This window comes from Glycine max, chromosome 15 (genome assembly GCF_000004515.6).
Source record: "Glycine max cultivar Williams 82 chromosome 15, Glycine_max_v4.0, whole genome shotgun sequence".
In the NCBI taxonomy this organism is placed as follows: domain Eukaryota; kingdom Viridiplantae; phylum Streptophyta; class Magnoliopsida; order Fabales; family Fabaceae; genus Glycine; species Glycine max.
The window spans coordinates 41,031,189-41,059,188 of NC_038251.2; the positions used below are offsets into that span (position 1 = coordinate 41,031,189).

General features: G+C 35.1%; 1 pseudogene; it reads right to left on the reverse strand.

The window, feature by feature from the left end:
• Positions 1 to 155: 155 nt before the first annotated feature.
• Positions 156 to 27,998, reverse strand: LOC121173551 (uncharacterized; annotated as a pseudogene).
• Positions 27,999 to 28,000: the final 2 nt, after the last annotated feature.

The window sequence follows — 28,000 nt, forward strand, 5'->3', positions numbered from 1 at the left end:
GCATGAAGATCTGCTCGTAATTGCCTAGCACAATCCTTCGTTTGCATGTGATAAAGCTCATGAATCTTATCCTAAACTTGATAAGAGTGAATCAAACCAATAACACGTGAAAGAATGGACTTCGACAATGTCAATCGAAGCAAAACAAGCAACGTTTAATCTTGAACTTCCCAAGCTTCATACTTAGGATTTCCATTTTCAGCATCACATTCTTCATCAGTGAGAAATCGAGGAGGAATCGTTGGATTAACAACGAATTGCTGAAACTTGTGCGACTTGATCACTGGTTCGATTTGTTTCCTCTGGTGAAGATAATTGGAATCATCTAGTTTCTCAGCAATGGAATTAGGAAAATTTTGAGTTGCGGAAGGGATGGGATTCAAACTAGCCATGGGGGAAGAGGAACTAGGGTTTACGAAAAATATATCCATGACTCTAAATACCATAAAGATAAAGTAAGCGAAAGAATTTCAGAGAGAAAATGGAGCTTTGTATTTCTTAACTTAACTCAAAACAAATTAAGTTGGGGTATTTATAGAGGCCGACCTTATTGGTACAGTTGTACAAAAGTTGTTAACAACTAACTAACTAACTATATGCTATAACCAATATTTTACATATTATACTCTACACTACTAGAAAATAGGATTTTAACATCGGTTATTAAGTACTTTCAACATCGGTTATTAACCGATGTTGAAACTATCGACGTTGAAAGTAATAACGTTAACATCGATTTTTCAAAACTGATGTTAACATAAAAATGACAATATTAAAAAAATGATTTTGTATGGTAAGAAATAACAAAAAAATGAAAGTGAAATCTATACAAATCAACATCAGTTTTGGTCCAAGACCGATGTTAATGTATACCTACAACATCGGTTTTTAGTAAAACTGATGTTAATATATACATACAACATCAGTTTTTAGGATTTGTACTCCCCAACATCAGTTTTTATTAAAAACCGATGTTATGATCTAGTAATCAACATCGGCTTATACTAAAAACCAATGTTGTCTTATACCGACCAACATCGATTTTAGTGAAAATAAATGTTGATGTCCAACAACAACATCGGTTTTTGAAATAACCGATGTTGTTTATTGGATTTTTTTTAATATGTTGTCTATTATTTTAATGACCCCAAATTAACTTGTGGTTGAAAAACGAATCTACCATAAAAAACATTAAATTCAACAGAATAATCTTAACCGTAACGCATGAATGTACCATAAAAATATGACTCTTCCCAAACTATCTAAACAGACAATTTAAGATTCAATATGTGGAAGCAATGCCTTCCAAGATTATTTTGATGATGCCAAAGAATCAAGAGTTAAGCAGGTTCCAAAGAATTTAAGATTCAAGAATAATCAAGTCTTAAGATTCAATCAAGTTTCAATAATCAAGATTCAAGAACAATCAAGATCAAGATTCAAGACTCAAGATTCAAAAATCAAGAGAAGACTCAATCAAGATAAGTACTAAAAAGTTTTCAAAACATTGAGTAGCATAAGAATTTTTCACAAAATCTTTTACCAAAAAGTTTTACTCTCTGGTAATCGATTACCAGTAGCCAACATTGTTTTCAAAACTGATTTACAAAGCTGTAATCGATTACCATAATCATGTAATCGATTACCAATGTTTTAAAACGTTAGATTTCAAATTTCAAGAGTCACAACTAGTGATAAAACATTTTCAAATCATTTTAAACTTGTGTAATTGATTACACAATACTTGTAATTGATTACCAGAGTTTCTAAAAGTTTTGATTTTCAAAATTTAAACATGAAGAGTCACATCTGTTGATGTGTAATCGATTACACCTTGATGCTAATTGATTACCAGTGACTGATTTCGAAAAATAAATTTCCAAAAGTCACAATTCTTAAAGTGACTTGTTTCTCAAGATTTTTTTCAAAAGTCACAACTTTTTAAGTGACTAGTTTTCAAAAGAGTCACAATTTTTAAAAGGTGACTAGTTTTAAGGAAATTGCCAAGAGTCACAAACTTTAACTTGAGTTATCAAATGATTATAAATATATGACCATGGCATGAATTTAAAAAAAACAAGTTTTTTACAGAAATTTCTGATTCATTTCTCAACTTCTTTCTAAGAGTTTTTGTTCAATACTTTCTCTTCCAAGAAAAGTTCATTGTTCAAAAACTTGTGCTATTATTCTTCTCCATTCACTTCTCCCTTTGCCAAAAGAATAGAAGGACTAACCGCCTGAATTCTTTTGTGTCTCCCTTCTTTCTTTCCAAGAGAATTCAAAGGACTAACCACCTGAGAATTCTTTTGATTCTTCCCTTCCCCTTAAACAAAAGATTTCAAAGGACTAACCTTCTGAGATATCTTTTGTTTCCCCTTACAAAGATTCAAAGGACTAACCGCCTGAGAATTCTTTGTCTTAACACATTGGAGGGTACATCCTTTATGGCACAAGTAGAGGGTACATCTACTTGGGTTGTTGTACTGAGAACAAGAGAGGGTACATCTCTTGTGGATCAATTCAAGTGGAGGGTACATCCACTTGGTTGTTCAAAGAGAACAAGGGAGGGTACATCCCTTGTGGATCTTTGGCCTTGTAAAGGATTTACAAGGTTGAAAGAAATCTCAAGAACCATTGGTTACTTGGGGACTGGATGTAGGCACGGGTTGTGGCCGAACTAGTATAAATCTTGTGTTTGTCTTCTTCTTCCCTACACTCGTTAATTTTCCACCGTGTACTTTTAATTGCCGCTTTACTTTTGGTTAAGTTATTGTTCTTTACTTTCTTAACTTAGTATTAAAAGCCTAATTGAATCTAGTAACATTAAGAAGGATAAATTTTTTAATTAGTCAAGACACGTTCATAATTAATTCAACCCCCGTCCCCTTCTTAATTATTCCAAGGCCACTTGATCCATCAAGTGGTATCAGAGCAGGTTTCTTGTAGAAAGTTTAACAACTTCAAGAAAAATGGCCTCAACAAATTTCTTATTCCCAGAAGGAAATTCCATGGTAACTGCCATTATAGAATCTAAAAATCTATCTACTATGTCTCTTGCCACATTATTTGAGAAGTTCCACGAACATGAGATGGAATTGCAAAGACTCAATCAAAATGAAGAAAGCAACAAAAGAAAAAGAGGAATAGCTCTCAAAGTCTCATCCTCCATCCAAGAAGGTAGTGACAATGAGGACTTGGATGATGAAGAAGATGATTCTCAAGAAATTAAAGACTAAAGCAAAAGAGTAGAATGTCTCCTAAAACATTTTCTTGACAACATTATTAGTAATATCTCAAAAGAGGTAACATCTGAACTATCTCAAGGTTTGATTATCGCATTCAGTTAAGTTTTATTATTGTGGCTAATTGAAAATAATTCCATAATTGTTTGATTATGTTTTTACAATGTTTAATTAACTATATTTAGTTTAAAGAATTTGAATATACATGATTGATTTTTTTTTTGTGTTTGCTTGATTAATATTCAGTGTTTGTTAGTTTGATAGATCGATTATATTTAATATTTGATTAATTGAGTTTTGATTTTTTTTAAGTTTTGATTGTCTTTGGTGATTGTGTCTAACAATTTGGAAGTTAGAAATTAAAATTTGAAAGTTGGAAGTGGAAGTTATTGGAAGTTGAAAGTTGAAAATAGAAGTTGGAAGTAGAAGTTACTGAAAGTTGAAAATGGAAGTTGGAAGTAGAAGTTACTGAAAGTTGAAAAAGGAAGTTGGAAGTAGAAGTTATTGGAAGTTGAAAGTTGAAAATGGAAGTTGGAAGTGGAAGTTATTGGAAGTTGAAGTTGGAATTTGAAATTTCAAATTTCAAATTTCAAATTGAAATTTAAAAATTTGAATATTTTTTTTGAAAATAGAAATTATTGTGCATAGTTAGTTGATTGTTAATTTAATTAATTTAATTTGAAATGTTTGATGATTGATTATATTTGATTATGTTTGAAAGTTATTATGATTTTTTTTATTTTGATGATTATGTTTAAAGGCTATGTTGATTAAGATAGTGGATATGTATTTTCAAAATAGTTTGTTTTAATGTCTTTCTGTTATATGTTTAAACTTGGTTATTTTGTTGATACAAGACTATGATTGAAATTTATAAATATGTTATTAAAATTATGTTTTGTGTATGTTTTAAAATTATTTGTATGATTTTATTTTTTCACGCATTTTGGCTTTTTGATGTTGCCAAAGGGGGAGAGAAAAATGGATATTTTAGAAATCAAGATATTATATTTTTAAAGCTTTAAAATTAAGCATAAATTCAAAAAGAAAGGGGGAGAAATGGATGAGTGAACGGTAGAACAAAACTTGTATGTATTCTCTAGATTTCAGGATTGTCATCATCAAAAAGGGGGAGATTGTGGAAGCAATGCCTTCCAAGATTATTTTGATGATGCCAAAGAATCAAGAGTTAAACAGGTTCCAAAGAATCAAGATTCAAGAATAATTAAGTCTCAAGATTCAATCAAGTTTCAACAATCAAGATTCAAGAACAATCAAGATCAAGATTCAAGACTCAAGATTCAAGAATCAAAAGAAGACTCAATCAAGATAAGTACTAAAAAAGTTTTCAAAACATTGAGTAGCACAAGAATTTTTCACAAAATCTTTTACCAAAGAGTTTTACTCTCTGGCAATCGATTACCAGAAGGTAGTAATCGATTACCAGTAGCCAGCATTGTTTTCAAAACTGATTTACAAAGCTATAATCGATTACCATAATCATGTAATCGATTACCAATGTTTTAAAACGTTAGATTTCAAATTTCAAGAGTCACAACTAGTGATAAAACATTTTCAAATCATTTTAAACTTGTGTAATCGATTACACAATACTTGTAATTGATTACCAGAGTTTCTAAATGTTTTTTATTTTCAAAATTTAAACATGAAGAGTCACATCTGTTGATGTGTAATCGATTACACCTTGATGTTAATTGATTACCAGTGACTGATTTCGAAAAATAAATTTCCAAAAGTCACAATTCTTAAAGTGACTTGTTTCTCAAGATTTTTTTTCAAAAGTCACAACTTTTTAAGTGACTAGTTTTCAAAAGAGTCGCATTTTTTAAAAGGTGACTAGTTTTAAGGAAATTGCCAAGAGTCACAAACTTTAACTTGAGTCATCAAATGATTATAAATATGTGACCATGGCATGAATTTTAAAAAAAAAAAACAAGTTTTTTACTGAAATTTCTGATTCATTTCTCAACTTCTTTCTAAGAGTTTTTGTTCAATACTTTCTCTTCCGAGAAAAGTTCATTGTTGAAAAACTTGTGCTATTCTTCTTCTTCATTCACTTCTCCCTTTGCCAAAAGAATAGAAGGACTAACCGCCTGAATTCTTTTGTGTCTCCCTTCATTCTTTCCAAGAGAATTCAAAGGACTAACTACCTGAGAATTCTTTTGATTCTTCCCTTCGCCTTAAACAAAAGATTTCAAAGGACTAACCGCCTGAGATATCTTTTGTTTCCCTTTACAAAGATTCAAAGGACTAACCGCCTGAGAATTCTTTGTCTTAACACATTGGAGGGTACATCCTTTGTGGAAAGTAGAGGGTACATCTACTTGAGTTGTTTTACTGAGAATAGGAGAGGGTACATCTCTTGTGGATCAATTCAAGTGGAGGGTACATCCACTTGGTTGTTCAAAGAGAACAAGGGAAGGTACATCCCTTGTGGATCTTTGGCTTGTAAAGGATTTTACAAGGTTGAAAGAAATCTCAAGAACCGTTGGTTGCTTGGGGACTGGATGTAGGCACGGGTTGTGGTTGAACCAGTATAAATCTTGTGTTTGTCTTCTTCTTCCCTACACTATTTAATTTTCCGCTTTGTACTTTTAATTGCCGCTTTACTTTTGGTTAAGCTATTGTTCTTTACTTTCTTAACTTAGTAGTAAAAGCCTAATTGAATCTAGTAACATTAAGAAGAATAAATTTTTTAATTAGTCAAGACACATTCATAATTAATTCAACCCCCCCCCCTTCTTTATTATTCCAAGGCCACTTGATCCAACACAATACAACGATTAATGCAAACTGTCATCAAGAATCATTGTATTCAATCTCATTGTTCTTTACTTTCTTAACTTAGTAGTAAAAGCCTAATTGAATCTAGTAACATTAAGAAGAATAAATTTTTTAATTAGTCAAGACGCATTCATAATTAATTCAACCCCCCCCTTCTTTATTATTCCAAGGCCACTTGATCCAACACAATACAACGATTAATGCAAACTGTCCGCAAGAATCATTGTATTCAATCTCAAACCGGAATCTAAGGTTCACTCATGATGAACACAACTTGTATAACATATAACAATTCTCATTAATCATAATGAACAAGTAATAAAAACATTGGTAACAAACAGCAGCACCAAAATTTTACAAAATACATTTGTACATGTGATGATGAGCAGCTCGGTCCAAAAATAGAGCAGCAATCCAATAAAGAACTCAATCACCACCTACATCAATCATCATTCCCAAAAACATTATATATAAAACTTCCCTGATGCAGCCAGCACAGTCCAAAACCACCATGATCCAAAATCCCTGACTCTATATAAGTAAATAACATAATACCAAAGGCAAAGACCAACTAATTCTCTAGTTCAAGACATTAAGTTCTTTACTACCATTGAATTACAAGTTTCCAACAACAAAAAATGGAGACAAGAAATTAAAGCAACCAAATTTGTTCAACCATATTGCTAACATGTGACATACAAAAGTTCATCGACAAACTTACCAACAATTCGAGCAACAAACTAGAGTCAAGCTGGGTTGGAGTGGGAGCAAGGAAGTCAAGGCTCAACAGAAAACCAAGCAAGTCAAGATACCTCAAATATGCTAGAAACAGTGAAATCAACAACTTTGATCAGAACTCAGAATTAACAATTAAAAGAACTAACAAATAGATACTAATATCTAATAGTTTCAACCATCCAAGTCTTGAAGATATTAATCATAACAGTTTCAACCATCAATAAACTCAACAACAAAATTCTGGACATAAAATGCCATTAATATAATTCTTCTCAAGACCCAGAAAATTGGTCATGCTATATCCATAACACAACAAACTCAACAACAATAACGATGGCGTAGCTAGAGAAATGTCGGAAGTGAAGAGTGAAGACCCATAAAAAGAAAATACAAATTATACTAAACACCTACGAAGGTTTCATTAAATTTGCTCCTGTCATACCCTAATTTCGTCTAGGGACTATCGTTCGTTGATCTTTTGATCCTTGCTAGTCAACTTATGGTGTTGAATGCCAGTTATGGTGCGAAATAAATGATCATTTAGTGTTTTGATCAAGAATGCAAAAAATACCAAAAAAAAAGGGGGCAAAAGGGTCTTTTCCTTGGTTTTCCTAGGCTCGCCCAGGCTAGCCTCTGGCTTGCCTGGGCCACCAAATAACTTCATGGTGAAGAAATCAACTCGCCTGGGCGAGCTGCAACTACCCCAAAGTGACCCTTTGCCTATAAATAGGCGTTCTAGAGGTGGTTTAAAGGGTTCCAAGGTTCAGAAGTGGAGAGAATTGAGAGAAGAGAGAAAGAAGAAGAAGAAAGAAGAAGAAACGAAGCCAAGGCGCTACTGAATCACAACCATGATCAATCCCTACGTCGTTTTCTTGTTCTGTGTTCTTCGTGCGACCGTTGGTTAGTTTTGTTTTTTTAAGATTGAATGTGATCTATGTACCCTTAGGGTTCCCCCTTGTTATTATGTGCACATTCATTTCCTCCATCTATCATCGGTGATCTCATTTTTCTTTATAAAGTTCAATCTTAATCGATCACTAGTGTTGTAAAGTTGTCTTTAAAAAGATTGAAAGTTAATAAACAAAACCAAGATAAAACCAACTCATAAATAACTTCTTTTTATCAAATATCACTTGAGATCGTTTCAAGGTCCAACGCCTTAATGATTATCTTCGTTTTTCAAAATTTAAAAGATCATTTCAAGGTCCAATGCCTTAACGATTCTCTCTGCTTTTCAAAATTTAAAACATTGTTTCAAGGTCCAATGCCTTAAACAACTTTTTATTCGCAATTAAAATAAATCTTTCAAAAACATAAAATCAATTTAACACACAAATATTCATACTTAAAGAACTACGTAGGTCTGAATTCCTCATCGCACTTGAGGATATGTAGGAGCAAAGGCAACACTCTTGTCGACCCCAAAAAGTAAAAAAAAATATATAAAAGGGAAAAGTAAATAAATTTGTAGTCACGTTTTTGCACATTCGATTAAAGGCTGTCGTCCCTTGTGACAGGTGCGTGGGGTGCTAATACCTTCCCCATGCGTAAACAACTCCCGAACCCTTATTTTCAAAATTTGCAGACCTCTTTTTGGTTTTTCTAAAATTTTTCTCGAATAAACGTTGTTGGCGACTCCCATGCATTTTCCTTTTTGGAAGACTCTCGCTTGGCATTTCGCCTCGCCCTCTTGCTGAAGGGTAGTTGCGATAGATGGCGACTCCACTAGGGATGTTAGAGAGTTAAGCCATTTGATCAGTGTGCAATATTTCATCGTGACTTTTTCTTTATTTCCATTCCCTTTTCCCTTTTATCTTTTGTTTTGTCCATGTTTGTATATAACCTTTGCTATGTTGTTGTGTTTGGTGTGTGTCTGTCTATCTATTACATTCATAGTTAGAAATATTTTTGTTCTATGCACACATGGCACCTACACCTCGCACACACGTTGAGATATTAGGCCCTATACCTGGGTATGTGTGAGCCATAGGGAGTGGAGGTTTATCTGTGGTCATGTTGGGTCTCCGACTCGCTTGATAACAATGAAGGCTCATCTAGAGTTTTCTTCCTTTGGTGATGCACTGTCATTGGTAGTCCCTAACGCCACAATGTTGTTACCTAAGAGGATGATATCTTTAGAGGCCGATAAAGCTACATGAAACCACCCTTGGGAGTTATCACTAGAAGTGGAATTTTGGATCCTTTCCATTAGGTTTCTGAATTAGGGGGCACATAGCAAACTCACTTTGGCTTGTTCCTTGATTGCATCATGCATCTCTTCATGGCATCGTAAAGGACATATCATTCCTACATTTATCATTTATCATATTCATGCATTTCATTTGCATAAGTCATTGCATTATCATACATCTTCATTGAGCATGCTTTTGTTCTGCCAATTGCATACATTCTATTTTCATTGTTCCCATGTTATGTTCACTCATGCATGATCCTTGCATTTTCCTCTAAAAAAACCAAAAAAAAAACAAAAACAAACAAAAAGAAAGTCACAATGAAGCGTGAAAGTTTACACCACTTTCTTAGTTACATGTGTTAGGTACCATGATGATAGCTATAAACAAACCATGTTGGGATTATACACTCATTTCTCTTGAAAAATGATTGAAAATCACGTGAACATGGTACCTAATGCATTGTTAACTAGGAAATGATGGTTCTTCGGGCATCTCATGTCGATCTCATAATTACGTTTGTCATGCATAGCATAAGTATGCCCTAATCATTCATCTCTATGATAGGTTGTCAAAGTCTTGAAAATCAAAACATCTATTCTTTGGATTATGGGGTCGAACCAAGCACATGCTTTAAGAAAAGGTTTTCATCAAGTCAAGGTCAAATGTGGAAGTAACTAGCTTGCAAAAGTTGGGGCAAAAGATGGATCAAGTTTTACATAGCTTCTTTGGCTATTGCCAACACATGATTGAGCTAAATAATTTACAAAATTTTGAGACTGTTGATTCCAGTTGCACTTTGACTCTGACAAGATGTAATGAACAATGTTGTTTTAATGAAAATTTGAATTGATTCGATCCTATGTTCCACTGGATGTCCTATGTAAAATTTGCAATACTTCAACAATATATCATTTACATACATCCATGCTTATTTTTCTTTTCACATTGGTTGCATGGCTCATTGCATTCCTTCCTTGAAATCAGAATCATAATCATTGTAATCAAAAGGAAAGAATATGCTTTACGGAGCCCTTACCGAACACATGCCAAAGCTAGAGTGATGAGTGAAATAGAGGAGGTGCAAGAGAAGATGAAGGCCGACATGGAGGCCATGAAAGAGCAAATGACCACAATGATGGAAGACATGATGAGTATGAGAAAAATGATGGAGGTCAACACGACGACAGTCGTTGCCGCAAGTACTGCCACAGAAGTGAACCCGACTCACCCACCTGGCTTTAATCAAGTAAATCATCCAGCCTCGGATATGGTAGGTCAAGGAGGCAAAGCATTGGGAAGTGCAGGCAGCCCCCATTTTGTGCAGGTTTAGAACGAGCATTCCTTCCCACCGCATGGCTTTCCTCCCAACTACACACCACCCAATGTTGCACACACTCCTAATGAGAATGTCGACAACTCTGCACCCATACCCATTGAGAGCCAACTAACCTAATCTGATCATGCACATGTCTCTCAACCCATGGGGGAGACACATGAAGCACCCCGAGACCATAATCTAGCCGACTTTGAACCTCACCTCGGATATGCCACTGAGGGGAAAGCAGTTGGTGGTGTACCCTTGCCAAACACTTTGGGGAGCCCTCAGTTTCGCCCACAACCACAACCTTTTCATTTTACGGTGGGAAGAGACCCTCCTACTATGATGGAAAGGGAGAAATTTGATCATATAAAGGAAAGGCTAAGGGCTATTGAAGGAGGCGGAGATTATGCCTTTGCTGACATGGCAGAATTGTGCCTAGTGCCCGACGTCGTTATCCCTCCGATGTTCAAGGTGTTAGATTTCGATAAGTACAAAGGGACTACTTGCCCCAAGAATCACCTGAAGATGTATAACAGAAAAATGGGGGCATACTCAAAAAATGAAAAATTGTTGATGCATTTCTTCCAAGAAAGTCTTACTGGGGCAGCCGTCACCTAGTATGCTAATCTGGAACCTTCCCGGGTCCATTCCTGGAAGGACCTAATGGTTGCCTTCATTAAGCAGTATCCGTACAATTCTGACATGGCTCTGGATAGAATGCAACTATAGAACATGTGCAAAAGGGAGAATGAATCTTTCAAAGAATACGCCCAAAGGTGGAGGGATCTGGCAGCTTAAGTAGCGCCCCCAATGATGGAGAGGAAAATGATAACAATGATAGTGGACACATTACCAGTGTTCTACTTTGAGAAGATGGTGGGTTAATGCCTTCAAGCTTTGCAGATTTAGTGTTTGCGGGTGAGAGGATCGAGGTAGGCCTAAGAAAAGGCAAATTTGATTATGTTGCTTCGATGAATTTTGGTGATAGGAGGCCTGGGGCAAATGGATAGAATAAGAAGGAGGGAGAAACCCACGTTATGGCTGCCATTCCTACCTGGACAAATTTCCCATTAGCTCAATAATATCAATACTCAGCCAATATCACTCATTCTCATTACCCACCACCCTACCAGCCAAGAACGCCTAATCATCCACAAAGGCCACCCCCAAATTGGCCACAAAATCCACCCGATGCACATCCAAGACCAAACACCACCTCTAATACCAATAAAAACACCAACTAGGGAAGGAGCTTTCCAGAAAACAAGCCTGTAGAATTCACCTCAATTCCAATGCCATATGCTGACTAACTTCCCTATCTGCTCGATAATGCAATGGCAGTCATAAGCCCAACAAAGATTTCTCAACCTTCATTTCCCGATGGATACAACCCCAAGTGACATGTGCTTATCATGGGGGAGTTCCGAGGCATTCCATTGAGCATTGTATGACCCTGAAACATAAGGCGCAAAGTCTAATTGATGCAGGCTAGCTGAGATTTGAGGAGGAGAATCGCTCGTGAATTCTGATGTCGTCAAGCAATACTATGTATGATGCTTGGGGAAATTTGAAGGTTGTTGTTAGATGTTCCCAAGGACTCATTAGGGTTTTCAGGCTTATGCCATTACTGTAAACAACAGTCACAATGCTAATAATATGGATAAATTTGATGTCCTTGTCTCTCATTCTCTCACAGTTACATCTTTGCTTATTTAACTTTCACTAGAATGTGAATGTACATCGTTGGTTTGTTTGCTCAAGTGACTTACACTCTTGAGTTGATCTCCAAGTCTGTTCAATCAGAATTTGCTCGTTCTACACGTTTGGTGGGGGTGTCGTAAACGACGAGTAAAGTAGAAAAAAAAAATTGATTGACTGTGTTTCAAATCACAATAAGAAGTACAGACATTCATTTGACCTCATTCTTAAAAGTTTTCTTTTTGAGAGAAAAGTGAGTTGTCAAGAACAAGAGTCGTTCGACTTAATCTGTCAATTGAAAATCCTTTAAATATTTCTCGAGAACCTGCACAGTTTCTTTCATTTTTCCTTGCTACAAGGTCATGACAAAAGACAACAATAGATACCTAAGAGTCCTACACTAGGGTAATGAGAGGCACCATGCATGAGCCTCAAGCAAACCTAGGGGCAGATCAGAAGTTCTTTCTCGGTAGGTCAAAAACCCGAAAGGGTAGCCTAGGTAAAAATTAGGGTAATAAAAAATAAAAAATAAAGAATAAGGAGCGTGTTTATCAAAGGTTTTGTCCCAAAATCCAAACTACAAAAGTATCTAGTCAAGATTTGAAATGACACATGGTCGTGTTTCAACATCCCAAACACTAATTTATCCCTTGCTACCCCCTCCGAGCCAAAGCATGTTTGTTTTATAAAAAAAACACAAAAAAAACAACAAAAGAATAGGAACCCTGGGTAGGAACCACTGCTAAAGTGGCGGGCAGAGAAATGCAAATAACGCATGCATGAATTTGGGCAACAATGAAAAGAAAAAGAAAATATAATCCTCCAAAGGCGAGTGAAGAAAAAAAAAGAGAGAGAAAAGATCTCTAGATTTTACATGAAAGGCACAAAAGTACAATAAGGATTAATGTATAAGGCAAAAGGAATAGAGCCCAACCAAAGAGTTGAAATGAACAAAGTACAAGCAAGACTCTCAAGGATCTTACTCAATGTAACCCTTAAACACTCTTTGAGCTTCTCTGATATTTTGTCATAGTTCTCTTACCCCTGACCATGTTACAAGCCCAATAAAGCCCATGTGATTGTTGGAAAAAAATATAAAAAAAACCTTGAGGTTCGCACTTGCACATTAGCAGGAGCTCGTGGAAGATGCCCAAAGACAATTGTGATAGTAGGGTACATTTGATGTTAGTCACTCATGTAGACTCCTTAGGATTCCTTTTGAATCCAAGGGTGGCCTTTGTTGTATAAATTCTTTTGGGATCAGCCCATGTCATCAAGTTTCATCGGCATCAACAGACCCTTGGCATCACTCTACGATCTTAAATTGGGAAAGTTTCACTTGGTCACATACCAAAGTGTGACAATCCATTGCCATCCTTCAATGGGGTGCACGATCGATCCCAAAGCCTTATGTTTCCTTGGTGTACAGAATAATAGAAGTTTTAAAACAAAAAAAGGGACAAACCCTAGGATCAATATTTTAATTGATTGATTAAATGTCAAATGGCTCCACTGCCGCCACCCAAAATTGTCAAGTGACTAAATTGTTGGATCGAGTGGCCTCGAAATAATTAAGAAGGGGGGGGTTGAATTAATTATTCCTAAACCTTTACTAATTAAAAATTACTCTTCTAAGGCTTTTACTAAATTGTTAAGAGAATGAGGAGTAGAAGAGAAACTTAACAGAAAGTAAAAGCGGAAATTAAATGCACAATGGAAAGTTAAAGAATAGGGAAGAAAGAAACAAACACACAAGAGTTTTTATACTGGTTCGGCAACAACCCGTGCCTACATCCAGTCCCCAAGCGACCTGCGATCCTTGAGATTTCTTTCAACCTTGTAAAAATCCTTTTACAAGCAAAGATCCACAAGGGATGTACCCTCCCTTGTTCTCTTTGAACCTAGTGGATGTACCCTTCACTAGAACTGATCCACAAGAGATGTACCCTCTCTTGTTCTCAGTCAACAACCCAAGTAGATGTACCCTCTACTTGTACCACAAAGGATGTACCCTCTAATGTGTTAAGACAAAGATCTCAGGCGGTTAAACCTTTGATACTTTGTGAATGGGGATACAAAAGAATTCTCAGGCGGTTAGTCCTTTGAAAACTTTTGTATAAGAGAAAGGGAAGAATCAAAAGAATTCTCAGACTGTGTCGTTTTGAATTCTTTGACAAGGGAGAAGGGAGACACAAAAGAATTCAGGCGGTTAGTCCTTTGTTCTTTTGGAAAAGGGAGAAGAGAGACACAAAAAGAATTCAGGCGGTTAGTCCTTGGCGAATTCTTTTTGGCAAAGGGAGAAGAGAATGAAAAGATGAATGGCACAAGTTTTCAAGGTTTAGAAAACCAGAAAACTTCAGAAAGCTTTTGGTACAAAGAAGAAGAAGAAGTTCAAAGAGATTCAAGGCTTGTAAAGGATTGATTGGAAAAGTAAAGTATGAAAGAATGAATTGATAATAGTAATGAAAAGCAAATCAAAGCCTTGCTTTTATAGACTCTTCATGTCTGGTCAAGAAGACCATTTAGAAGAGTTATAACTTTTAGAAAAAACTTAAAACCAATTTGAAAAGGTCAAAACCTTTTTGAAGAGTTACATCTTTTGATTTATTCAGAAACAGTCACTGGTAATTGATTACCAAATAAGTGTAATCGATTACACAAAGCTTTTATGTGAAAGGATGTGACTCTTCACATTTGAATTTGAATTTTAACGTTCAAAGGCACTGGTAATCGATTACCAAAACATTGTAATCGATTACAGCTTTTTGAAAATAATTGGAACGTTGTAAATTCAATTTGAAAACTCTTTCAAAACAATTTTGCTACTGGTAATCGATTACAACAAACTGGTAATCGATTACCAGAGAGTAAAAACTCTTTGGTAAAAGGTTTTGTCAAAAACTCATGTGCTATTCAAAGTTTTGAAAAAAAAATTAATACTTATCTTGATTGAATCTTCTCTTCATTCTTGAATCTTAAGTCTTGAATCTTGATCTTGATTCTTGAGATCTTGAACCTTGAATCTTGATTCTTGTCTCTAGACTTTCTTCTTGAGTCTTGAATTCAACTTGATTCAACTTGTCAATAGCCGTTACTTTGGGTTGCCATTCTCTACTTAAACATCTTAGCACCTTGTTTATAAGATCTTCATTTTGAAATTCTTTGCCTAAGGCTGCTAGATGATTTACTATATGTGTAAATCTCTTTTGCATACTCTGAATATTTTCATTTGCATTCATTCTAAATAATTCATACTCATGAGTTAGTGCATTTATCCTAGATCTTTTAACATCTGTAGTTCCTTCATGTGTTAATCGAAGAGTGTCCCACATTTCCTTAGCACTCTTACAATTTGAAACTCTGAAATATTCATCCATTCCTAGGGCAGATGTTATTATGTTTTTGGCTTTTAGGTTGTATTGTACTCGTTTTCTATCCTCTTCAGACCATCTATCTCTAGGTTTTTCTATGGTTATGCTTTCACTTGATGAACTACCATCTATTGAAACTCTTTCTACTGTGGTGGGTATATAAGGCCCTATTTCTATGGCTTCCCAGATATTTAGATCTATTGCCTCGATAAAAATTTGCATTCGGGTTTTCCAGTAGTGGTAACCCTCTCCATTAAAGATTGGAGGTCTATTGATAGAATTCCCTTCTGGAAATAAGGAATTTGCTGAGGCCATCTTTTTCTTGAAGCTTCTAAACTTTGTACAAGAACGAAGCTCTGATACATAATTGTTAGACAAGTGGCCTCAGATATCTTAAGAAGTGGGGGTTGAATTAAGATATTCTAAACTGTTTCCCCTAATTAAAAATCTATTTCACTTTTTACTCAAGTTATGAATTCCCTTAATGACAATCTTCTTAAATATTAATTCAAATGAAACAATTTGAATATGAATATAAAGCAATAATAAATAAAGGAGATTAAGGGAAGAGAAAATGCAAACTCAGTTTTATACTGGTTCGGCCACACCCTTGTGCCTACGTCCAGTCCCCAAGCAACCCGCTTGAGAGTTCCACTATCTTGTAAATTCCTTTTACAAGTTCTAAACACACAAGGACAATCCTTCCTTTGTGTTTAGAGATCCTTTACAACAAGAGACTCACAGTCTCTTAATCCCTTAGAGAATGAGAAGAAGAAGAGGAACAAATCTCTCTAGAAAGAGATGGATTTTACAGATTGAGCACTCAAATAATTCCTTAATGAATTGCAATTGAATTGGCCAAGGAATTCTTAAGAGGATAAAATGAATTTGCTCTTTGAGAGGATAAACACTTTGTTGTTCTGAAAATCTCTAAGCAATTTCGTGTTTAAGTCACATATATATAGACCATTGGTGGTCATGAGTAAAGCCTTTGAAAAGTTGTGACTCTTGAAATTATTTTTCTGAAAATCCTGTCTGGTAATCGATTACAGTAATTGTGTAATCGATTACAGCTTTTAAAATTTGAATTAAAACGTTTACTAACTGCTGGTAATCGATTACCAAAATTGTGTAATCGATTACACAGTCTAAAATTTCGAATTCAAATTTTTGTAGCTGTTATAAAACGTATTTGGCCACTGGTAATCGATTACATCCTCTGGTAATCGATTACCAGAGAGTAAAACCTTTGAGAAACACTTTTTAATATAAATCACTTGGCCAAACCTTTGCTAATTCAATTAGGAATTCCCTTCCTAATATTCTAGTGATCATCTTAATGTTGTGACTTGTAATCTTGAAGTATTGTCTTGAATTTTAATCTTGAAAAGCCCATTTGCATCAATTGCAACACATCATCATGATCATCATCAAAACATCAAAGCCAATTGCATCTACAATCTCCCCCTTTTTGATGATGACAATACAATACCTGAAATCAAGATTCAAGCAAGCAACAAACAATTGTATATAGATAAAATGTGCATGCGTTTACTCCCCCTATATTTCGGAATACATGATCACTTGATTTCTAAGTTTGTTAAGCAACCTTTTCTCCCCCTTTGGCAACATCAAAAAGCCAAAGAACTCGGAAACCAACACAGATATAACAATGGAGTTGCAAGATATAAATATCAGAGTATTAAACACAATAACCCAAACTCTCAAACAAGAAATAATCAAACTAGAATTCAAATAACATAAAATGTCAACAATCACAAAATATCCAAGACTGAAATTTAAAAACCAACATAAATAAGCAAAGTACTTAGCATAATAATTTAAATTCTAAGAAACTAAAAGCCAAAATACACGGCTTATAAAAAGACATATAGTCAGAAACTAAAATCTAAGAAGATGGAGGTGGTGGAGGAAGATCAAAACTCTGACGAATGTATCCGACATCCTCTTCAAGCTGTGTAAGGCGAATGTCCATACCGGCAAAGCGTGAATCTAACGAGTCGAAGCGGTCACCAACATAAGAACGAAGACCCCGTAATTCGGAGAGGACTTCATTCATGAGTGCGGAATCTTCACGTTGAGGGGGAGGTGAAGGAGTACGTTCATCTTGAGGAGGGAGTGCATCCTTCTTCAGCCATTGTCCATTCCGATCTTTACGATACCCAAAGGAGGTCACTGCACCAGCACCAATTGCAAAGGAACGCTTGACTTGAACAAAGGGTTCATCATCAAGCGGAATTTGAAAATGACGCAAAAACAGAGTAATCAAATGTGGATAAGGAAGAGGTGCATTGGCCCGTAATGCCTTATGCATTCGGTACCGAACTAAATGGGCCCAGTCGATCTGACGACCGGTAAGAAAAGCCCACATAAGAATCAAATCCTCCTCAGAGGCTTGTGCTAAATTTGAAGACCGAGGAAGCAAAATTCTAACAATGATATAATGCATGATGCGATTATCAAAAGTTAATGACCCGGCCAACAATCTACCGGTCATTTCAGCTTGATCATTGCAGACCATGCGACGAGCATCATGACTCGAATAATCGAATTTCCAGTCATCAACAATGGTGCCCTCAAAAGGTGCACCTTGACTGGGTAAATGAGTCAAAGAAAAGAAAAGTGACTGATCAATGACCATAGAAGTACCATGCACCTCAGACATAATAATACCATCCTGAATTTTTAAATTGCAGTAGAAGACCTTTACAAGTTCAGTATAATATGGCAATTTAAATGACATGAAATCAACAAGACCAGAATTTTGAAACACTTGATAGCAATCAAACGTTTCATCATTAAAGAACTCTACGTCTAGGTACTTAGGGTCTAAGATTATTCTAGAAGAAAACTGAGAAAGGTACCGTAGACGTTGATCATCGGATGAAAACAGTGTTGATGATCTTGGAGATGACAAAGAAGGAGGAATAGGTGCTGTGGGTGCTCCGGATGGGCCGTGACGGCGATGGGCAGCAGCGGTAGCGGTGGAGGATGATCCCTTTCTCTTCTTTGATGGCTCTGCCATTTGATGAAGTTTTTCTGGATTTTGATCGGTGGAAGTGAAAGAGGAGTGAAAAAGAGGAAGATTGGGCTTTACGGGACGTGATTTGGTGAAGAATTGAGTGAGAATCGAAGGTTTGAAGTTCTAGGTATGGAGGAAAACGTGGAGGATGCTTTGGCTGCGCAGCAGCTCTGATTTCGTGAGTATTTATAGAAGATGACGCATTGTAATCGATTACAGGTATTGGTAATCGATTACAGGCCCAATAAGCCTTCTGGTAATCAATTACAGGATGTTGTAATCGATTACAGGCTGCCTGTTCATGTGTAATCGATTACACTGGATGGTAATCGATTATCAGAGCCTATCCTAGGCTAGTTTCTTAAGAGAATATCTATATTTATGCTCAAATACATCCTATATGACTAATTTTCACTACTAATACACTAAATTCAATCATTCAATTACTATATACACAAGAAATCATAAATTCTATCATAAAAACAAGAATTCAAACAAGATCAAACAAAATAATCTACAATCAAAAGGTAAAAGTAAATCAACCAATCAATCCCTATTTTTCTAAATCTCTTACATCTAAGAGACCTAATTCTCTTCTAATAGAGTAGAACATTTCCTTGGGGAGAGGTTTAGTGAAAATATCAGCAAGTTGATTCTTAGTATCAACAAATTCTAATACACAATCTCCCTTTAGGACATGATCTCTAAGAAAGTGGTGTCTAATCTCTATATGTTTAGTTCTTGAATGTTGAACTGGGTTTTTGGATAGATTTATGGCACTAGTATTATCACACTTAATAGGTATGCGATCAAGAATGATGCCATAGTCAGATAATTGTTGCTTCATCCATAAAATCTGTGCACAACAACTACCGGCAGAGATATACTCCGCTTCAGCAGTAGATAAAGCAACACTGTTTTGTTTCTTACTATGCCATGAGACAAGAGCCGATCCAATAAATTGACAAGTTCCACTTGTACTTTTTCTATCAGTTTTAGATCCGGCAAAATCAGAATCAGAATATCCTATTAAGTTACATGTTGAATTCTTAGGATACCATAATCCTAAATTGATTGTTCCTAATAGATATCTCATGATTCTCTTTACTGCACTTAAATGTGATTGTTTGGGGTTGGATTGAAACCTAGCACACATGCATACACTAAACATAATATCAGGTCTACTAGCAGATAAATAAAGAAGAGATCCGATCATACCTCGATATTGTTTTATGTCTATAGACTGACCAGATTCATCTTTATTTAAGTAACAATTAGTGCTCATCGGTGTAGACATGTGTTTTGCACTATCCATCCCAAATCTTTTGATCAATTCCTTGCAGTATTTGGATTGATTGATGAATATACCTTCTTGAGTTTGCTTGATTTGTAATCCCAGAAAGTACTTTAGTTCTCCCATCATTGACATTTCAAATTCACTTTGCATATCAAGGGAAAACTCCTTGCACAATGAATCATTAGTGGATCCAAAAATTATATCATCAACATATATTTGAACCAACAAAATATCATTATGCTTTCTCTTTATGAACAATGTGGTATCCACTTTACCTCTGGAGAAATCTTTTTCTAGAAGAAAATTGCTTAATCGTTCATACCATGCCCTAGGGGCTTGTTTCAAACCATAAAGAGCCTTTTGTAATTTATAAACATGGTTTGGTTTATCAGGAATTTCAAAACCAGGGGGTTGTTCAACATATACCTCTTCTTGAATTAAGCCATTTAGAAAGGCACTCTTAACATCCATTTGATAAAGTTTAAAATTCATTATGGATGCATATGCCAATAGCATTCTAATGGCTTCTAATCTTGCAACAGGAGCATATGTTTCTTCATAGTCTATTCCTTCTTCTTGATTGTACCCTTTTGCTACTAACCTGGCTTTATTTCTAATAATTATACCATGTTCATCTAATTTATTTCTAAAAACCCATTTTGTTCCTATGATAGGATAATTTTCAGGTTTTTCTACTAATTTCCACACATTATTTCTTTCAAATTGGTTTAATTCTTCTTGCATGGCAATGATCCAATTATCATCTATTATGGCTTCTTTTATGTTTTTAGGTTCAATCATGGATACAAAAGCCATATTATTGCATAAATCTTTAAGAGAGTGTCTAGTTGTTACCCTTTTTGAGATATCACCAATAATGTTGTCGAGGGGATGATCTCTTGAAGTTTTCCATTCTCTTGGGAGTGCATCATTGGACTTGACTTCTTCTGGAGGATCTTTATTGTTTCCTTTTTCATTTCCTTTGGAATCTTGTTCATGAATGTTTATATGTTCTAAAGAATCTGCAATGTCATCTAGCATATTCTTTCTTGACAATATAGCATTAGATTCATCAAAGGTAACATGAATGGATTCTTCTATATTCATAGTTCTCTTATTATATATTCTATATGCTTTGCTTTGTAAAGAATATCCAAGAAAAATGCCTTCATCAGATTTTGCATCGAATTTTCCTAGATTATCTTTACCATTATTAAGTACAAAGCACTTGCAACCAAAAACATGTAGATGAGAAATATTAGGTTTTCTACCATTAAATAACTCATATGGGGTTTTCTTTAAAATAGGTCTTATCAAGGCTCTATTCATGATGTAACATGCAGTATTGACAGCTTCAGCCCAAAAATACTTTGGAAGAGAAGTATCATTTAATAAAGTTCTTGCAATTTCTTCCAATGACCTATTTTTCCTCTCAACAACTCCATTTTGTTGAGGGGTTCTTGGTGCAGAAAAATTATGTTCAATACCATGTTCATCACAAAATAATTCAAAATCTTTATTTTCAAATTCACCCCATGATCACTTCTAATGGATGCAATCTTGAGATTTTTCTTGTTTTGTATGACTTTAGCAAGTTTCCTAAATGCTTGGAATGAATCACTTTTATGTGTAATAAATAATGTCCAAGTATATCTAGAGAAATCATCAACTATAACTAAAGCATAGTAATTTCCTCCAAAACTCATGGTTCTAGATGGACCAAATAGATCCATATGCAATAACTGTAATGGTCGAGTGGTTGAAACAACATTTTTAGATTTGAATGAGACTCTTGTTTGTTTGCCCTTTTGACATGCATCGCATAGTTTATCTTTTTCAAATTTCAATTTAGGCAAACCAACTACTAAATCTTTTGAAATTAATTTATTTAAGTGATCCATGTTTATGTGAGCAATTCTTTTATGCCATAACCATGGATCTTTACTAAGAAAGCAATGATTGTTTTCTTGTTTTATGCTTAAGTCTATCATGTAAACATTATTGACTCTATGTCCTACATGCTTTATATTAATGTCATGCTTATGTTCTATAAGACATTTCTGAGAATCAAATGATACTAGATAGCCTTTGTCACATAGTTGACTAACGCTAAGCAGGCTGTGCTTAAGGCCTTCAACAAGTAGAACATTTTCAATGGAGTTTGAAGAATTTGTACCTATTTTACCCACTCCAAGAATTCTACCTTTGTTGTTGTCACCATATGTTACATGCCCGCTTTTCTTTGGAGATATGTGTGTAAAATTTGATGCATCTCCAGTCATATGTTTTGAGCATCCGCTATCTATGTACCACTTCTTTCTCAAAGATACCTGCATAATCAAGTTTTTGACTTAGGTACCCAAATTTTATTGGGTCCTTGCATGTTAGTATAAACTGAGGATCCTTTTGGGACCCATATCATTTTAATGTTACTGTAATTTTTCTTGAAGTAGCAAGTTGATATGCCATGTCCTCTTCTTCCACAGTAAAAACAAGTGATAGAATTAGAATTACATTTTTGTGTGGAAGTGGAAAAGTTTTTATGAACCTTTTGTAGTTTTTCAGATTTATACCCTAGTCCATTTTTATTAGACACATATCTTTGTTTACTTAATATAACATCTAAATTATTTCTACTATATGAAAATTTTGCAAGAGAATTTTTTAACTCTTTAATTTCTTTTACATATTTATCACAACAACTACAAGAATCTGTTATTTTCTTGTCATTAATAGTGGAGATATTAACTTTTTCATTTGTTTTAGAGATTGAGACTTCATTTCTAAGAAGATCTAATTCTTTGTTTAATTTTGAAATTTCATTTTCTAAATTTGAAATTGTTTTCTTTGATGATGAAACTAATTTTGCAAGTTTAATTGATTCTTTATGCAAATCAGCAAATGCATCTTGCAATTCATCAAAAGAAATAGATAAGTTGTTTGAAGATGTTACCTCTTCATCACTTTCGTAACTTTTGGCCATAAGGCAAAGATTTATCTCTTCATTTTCAGAATCTTCAGAGGATTCCAAATCATTTTCATCCCATGTGATGTATGCTTTCTTTAGTTTCTTCTCACTATGATTTTTCTTTTCAGATTTTTCCATCTTTTTCTTGAAGATGGGACAATCAACCCTCAGATGTCCAGGTTGATTGCATTCAAAGCATTTTAGAGTAGAGGATGAATTTTCTGTCCTTCTCTTTGATTTAAAATTTGGTCGCCTTTGATTTCCTCTTACTTTAAGAAACTTGTTGAATCTTTTTACAAAGAGACTTAGATCATCATCATCATCTGCATCATTATCCTGATCACTTTCTTCTTGAATTGACGATGATGCTTTAAGAACAATTCCTTTCTTTTTCTTGTCATTTTCTTCATTTTGGTGCAATCTCAATAGTTCCATCTCGTGTTCCTGCAACTTACCAAATAAAGTGGCAAGAGACATGTTAGACAAATCTCTTGATTCAGAAATAGCCGTTACTTTGGGTTGCCATTCTCTACTTAAACATCTTAGCACCTTGTTTATAAGACCTTCATTTTGAAATTCTTTGCCTAAGGCTGCTAGATGATTTACTATATGTGTAAATCTCTTTTGCATACTCTCAATATTTTCATTTGCATTCATTCTAAATAATTCATACTCATGAGTTAGTGCATTTATCCTAGATCTTTTAACATCTGTAGTTCCTTCATGTGTTAATCGAAGAGTGTCCCACATTTCCTTAGCACTCTTACAATTTGAAACTCTGAAATATTCATCCATTCCTAGGGCAGATGTTATTATGTTTTTGGCTTTTAGGTTGTATTGTACTCATTTTCTATCCTCTTCAGACCATCTATCTCTAGGTTTTTCTATGGTTATGCTTTCACTTGATGAACTACCATCTATTGAAACTCTTTCTACTGTGGTGGGTATATAAGGCCCTATTTCTATGGCTTCCCAGATATTTAGATCTATTGCCTCGATAAAAATTTGCATTCGGGTTTTCCAGTAGTGGTAACCCTCTCCATTAAAGATTGGAGGTCTATTGATAGAATTCCCTTCTGGAAATAAGGAATTTGCTGAGGCCATCTTTTTCTTGAAGCTTCTAAACTTTGTACAAGAACGAAGCTCTGATACCACTTGTTAGACAAGTGGCCTCAGATATCTTAAGAAGGGGGGGGGTTGAATTAAGATATTCCAAACTGTTTCCCCTAATTAAAAATCTATTTCACTTTTTACTCAAGTTATGAATTCCCTTAATGACAATCTTCTTAAATATTAATTCAAATGAAACAATTTGAATATGAATATAAAGCAATAATAAATAAAGGAGATTAAGGGAAGAGAAAATGCAAACTCAGTTTTATACTGGTTCGGCCACACCCTTGTGCCTACGTCCAGTCCCCAAGCAACCCGCTTGAGAGTTCCACTATCTTGTAAATTCCTTTTACAAGTTCTAAACACACAAGGACAATCCTTCCTTTGTGTTTAGAGATCCTTTACAACAAGAGACTCACAGTCTCTTAATCCCTTAGAGAATGAGAAGAAGAAGAAGAACAAATCTCTCTAGAAAGAGATGGATTTTACAGATTGAGCACTCAAATAATTCCTTAATGAATTGCAATTGAATTGGCCAAGGAATTCTTAAGAGGATAAAATGAATTTGCTCTTTGAGAGGATAAACACTTTGTTGTTCTGAAAATCTCTAAGCAATTTCGTGTTTAAGTCACATATATATAGACCATTGGTGGTCATGAGTAAAGCCTTTGAAAAGTTGTGACTCTTGAAATTATTTTTCTGAAAATCCTGTCTGGTAATCGATTACAGTAATTGTGTAATCGATTACAGCTTTTAAAATTTGAATTAAAACGTTTACTAACTGCTGGTAATCGATTACCAAAATTGTGTAATCGATTACACAGTCTAAAATTTCGAATTCAAATTTTTGTAGCTGTTATAAAACGTATTTGGCCACTGGTAATCGATTACATCCTCTGCTAATCGATTACCAGAGAGTAAAACCTTTGAGAAACACTTTTTAATATAAATCACTTGGCCAAACCTTTGCTAATTCAATTAGGAATTCCCTTCCTAATATTCTAGTGATCATCTTAATGTTGTGACTTGTAATCTTGAAGTATTGTCTTGAATTTTAATCTTGAAAAGCCCATTTGCATCAATTGCAACACATCATCATGATCATCATCAAAACATCAAAGCCAATTGCATCTACATCTTCTGCTCTACAGGACTTCAATGTCCTCCATTTTACATTTTATAAGACTTCAATGTCCTTTTGTTTACATGTTTCACTTCCTTGGTTTTCGCCAGTTGCCCAGTCGAATAGCAAGGTCGCTCGAACGAAATTACTGTCCTTATCTTTACTTCCCTTTCTATTTCCAATAAAAGATAAGTATAGAGGGGCAGCTGTCATACCCTAATTTTGTCCGGGGACTATCGTTCATTGATCTTTTGATCCTTGGTAGTCAACTTATGGTGTTGAATGCCAGTTATAGTGCGAAACAGATGATCACTCAGTGTTTTGATCAAGAATGCGAAAAATACCAAAAAAAAAGGGCAAAAGGGTCTTTTCCTTGGTTTTCCTGGACCCTAGCTCACCCAGGCTAGCCTCTGGCTTACCTGGGCCACCAAATAACTTCATGGTGAAGATGCCAACTTGCCTGGGCGAGCTCCAGCTTGCCTGGGTGAGCTCATTGCTTCAGCACTAAGTTTTAGCTCGCTTGGGCGAGCAGCAACTACCCCAAAGTGACCCTTTGCCTATAAATAGGCATCCTAGAGCTCTTTTAAAGGGTTCCAAGGTTCATGAGTGGAGAGAATTGAGAGAAGAGAGAAAGAAGAAGAGACGAAGCCGAGGCGCTACCGAATCACAACTGCGATCAATCCCTATGCCATTTTCTTGTTTTGTGTTCTTCGTGCGACCGTTGGTTAGTTTTGTTTTTTTTTTTAAAAATTCAATGTGATCTATGTACCCTTAGGGGTCCCCCTTGTTATTATGTACACATTCATTTCCTCCATCTATCATCGACGATCTCGTTTTTTTTTTGTAAAATTCAATCTTAACCGATCACTAGTGTTGTAAAGTTATCATTAAAAAGATTGAAAGTTAATAAACAAAACCAAAATAAAACCAGCTCATAACTAACTTCTTTTTATCAAATATCACTTGAGATCGTTTCAAGGTCCAACGCCTTAATGATTGCCTCCATTTTTCAAAATTTAGAAGATTGTTTCAAGGTCCAACGCCTTAAATGACTTTTTGTTTGCAATTAAAATAAATCTTTCAAAAACATAAAATCAATTCAACACACAAACATTCAGACTTAAAGAACTACGTAGGTCTGAATTCCTCATCGCACCTATGGATACGTAGGAGCAAGGGCAACACCCTTGTTGACCCCAAAAAATAAAAAAAATATAAAATGGAAAAGTAAATAAATCTAAAGTCACATTTTTGCACATTCGATTAAAGGTTGTCGTCCCTTGTGACGGATGTGTGGGGTGCTAATACCTTCCCCATGCATAAACAACTCCCGAACCCTTATTTTCAAAATTCGCATACCTCTTTTTGGTTTTTCTAACATTTTTCTCGAATAAACGTTGGTGGCGACTCCCACGCGTTTTCCTTTTTGGAAGACGCTCCTTTGGCATTTCGCCTCGCCCTACTGCCAAATGGTAGGTTGCGACAACTCCAATACCCTTTATCTTTTTTATCCTTACATTAACCCTTTCAATTGCTTGACAAATATTACACTATTGCTCCTTATATACTTATAGTTATATATTACAGTGGCATCCCTTACTATCCAAGAAACACATTACACCATGTATTCCTTCTGAAAGGTTAGTATCAATATAGAAAAACCTCACAATGATTAGTATAATTTGCTAAACATAAAGTCCTTCTGAAAGGATATAAAGTAAAATACCTTAATATACTAAGAGGTAAGTAAGAAACAACTTAATGATGAATTAAGAAGAAGACAGAAAGTTTTAGTTTAACTTACCTTGCACCTCAATGCCAAAGAGCTGAAGTTAGCTTTGATAGGTTTTGACAATAAAAAACCGAACAAGGTGGAGTCCTTGAGAGACACATCACTCTTTTCCTGCAAACACAAAAGTCATGGTTCAATTATCTCTTTGGAAAAACTATATAAACATTGAATAAGAAGAAGCCACAATGTGGGAGATTGAAGCAAATCTCTTTAAGAACCGAAAAACAAGCAGGAACAAGAGAAGCAGCCTGGGAGCTATTTCAAGAAGAAGAAGAAAAGTATGAAACTAGATTTTGAGTTTTACAATGTTGTTCTCAAGTAAATTTGTTGAGTTTTACAATGTTTGTTATCAACTATAACTCACAATGAAGAAATAGTACAAAAGTAGCCATTCAAACCATTCCACCAATTTTGAGTAGTGCTTGATTTCACTGTCATTGACAAAATAGAAATCAAAGAAGCTACTGAACAAAGGAACCATAAAGATAGAGGAAACATGAAAACAACCAAACAACAAAAAAACAACAAATAACTAGTTTTGTTTGACACACGAAATAGACACACAAAGTCCATGAAGAAAACCATTCCATTTAAAATAGAAATAGTACAAAAGTATGATGAGTGAGAGAAGCTTACCTCGACACTGACAACGAAGTGGCAATGAGACTAGCCGCGAGTGGTAGCAAGAATGACATAGGAGCTCGATGCGGAGAGTTTGCAACAGAGAGGAAGACGCGGAGGCGTGAGAGTCGGATGTTGTGAACTGTGAATGGAGGAGCTGTGACGGAGAGGATGACATGGGCAACACCAGAGCTGTGACAAAGATGAAGATGTGCAGCAAACCTGAGCGAATTAGGGTATGGAGGCAATAATATTTTTAAAAATCGAGTTCGTTAACACCGACCGATTTTTACAAAAAAAAAATAGATGTTAATGAGGTGATGTTAACTTATCATTTACCAACATCGGTTTGTTCAAGAAACCGATGTTAAGGAAGTGATGTTAACATTAACATCGATTTTTTTTTATAAAAAAAACCGACGTTAACTTATCATTTGCCAACATCGGGTTTTCAAAAAACCAATGTTATTGAAGTGATATTAACATTAGTTTTTTAAAAACCGATGTTAACCTAATGTGTTAACATTGGTTATTTAAAAAATCGATGTTAACAAACTCACGTTATTTACCATTATGCCATCACATTTTTGTTAACATCAATTTTATCAAAAACCGATGTTAAATCTACATTTTGTAGTAGTGCTAATACTATGGGGGTTGTAACACCTCATTT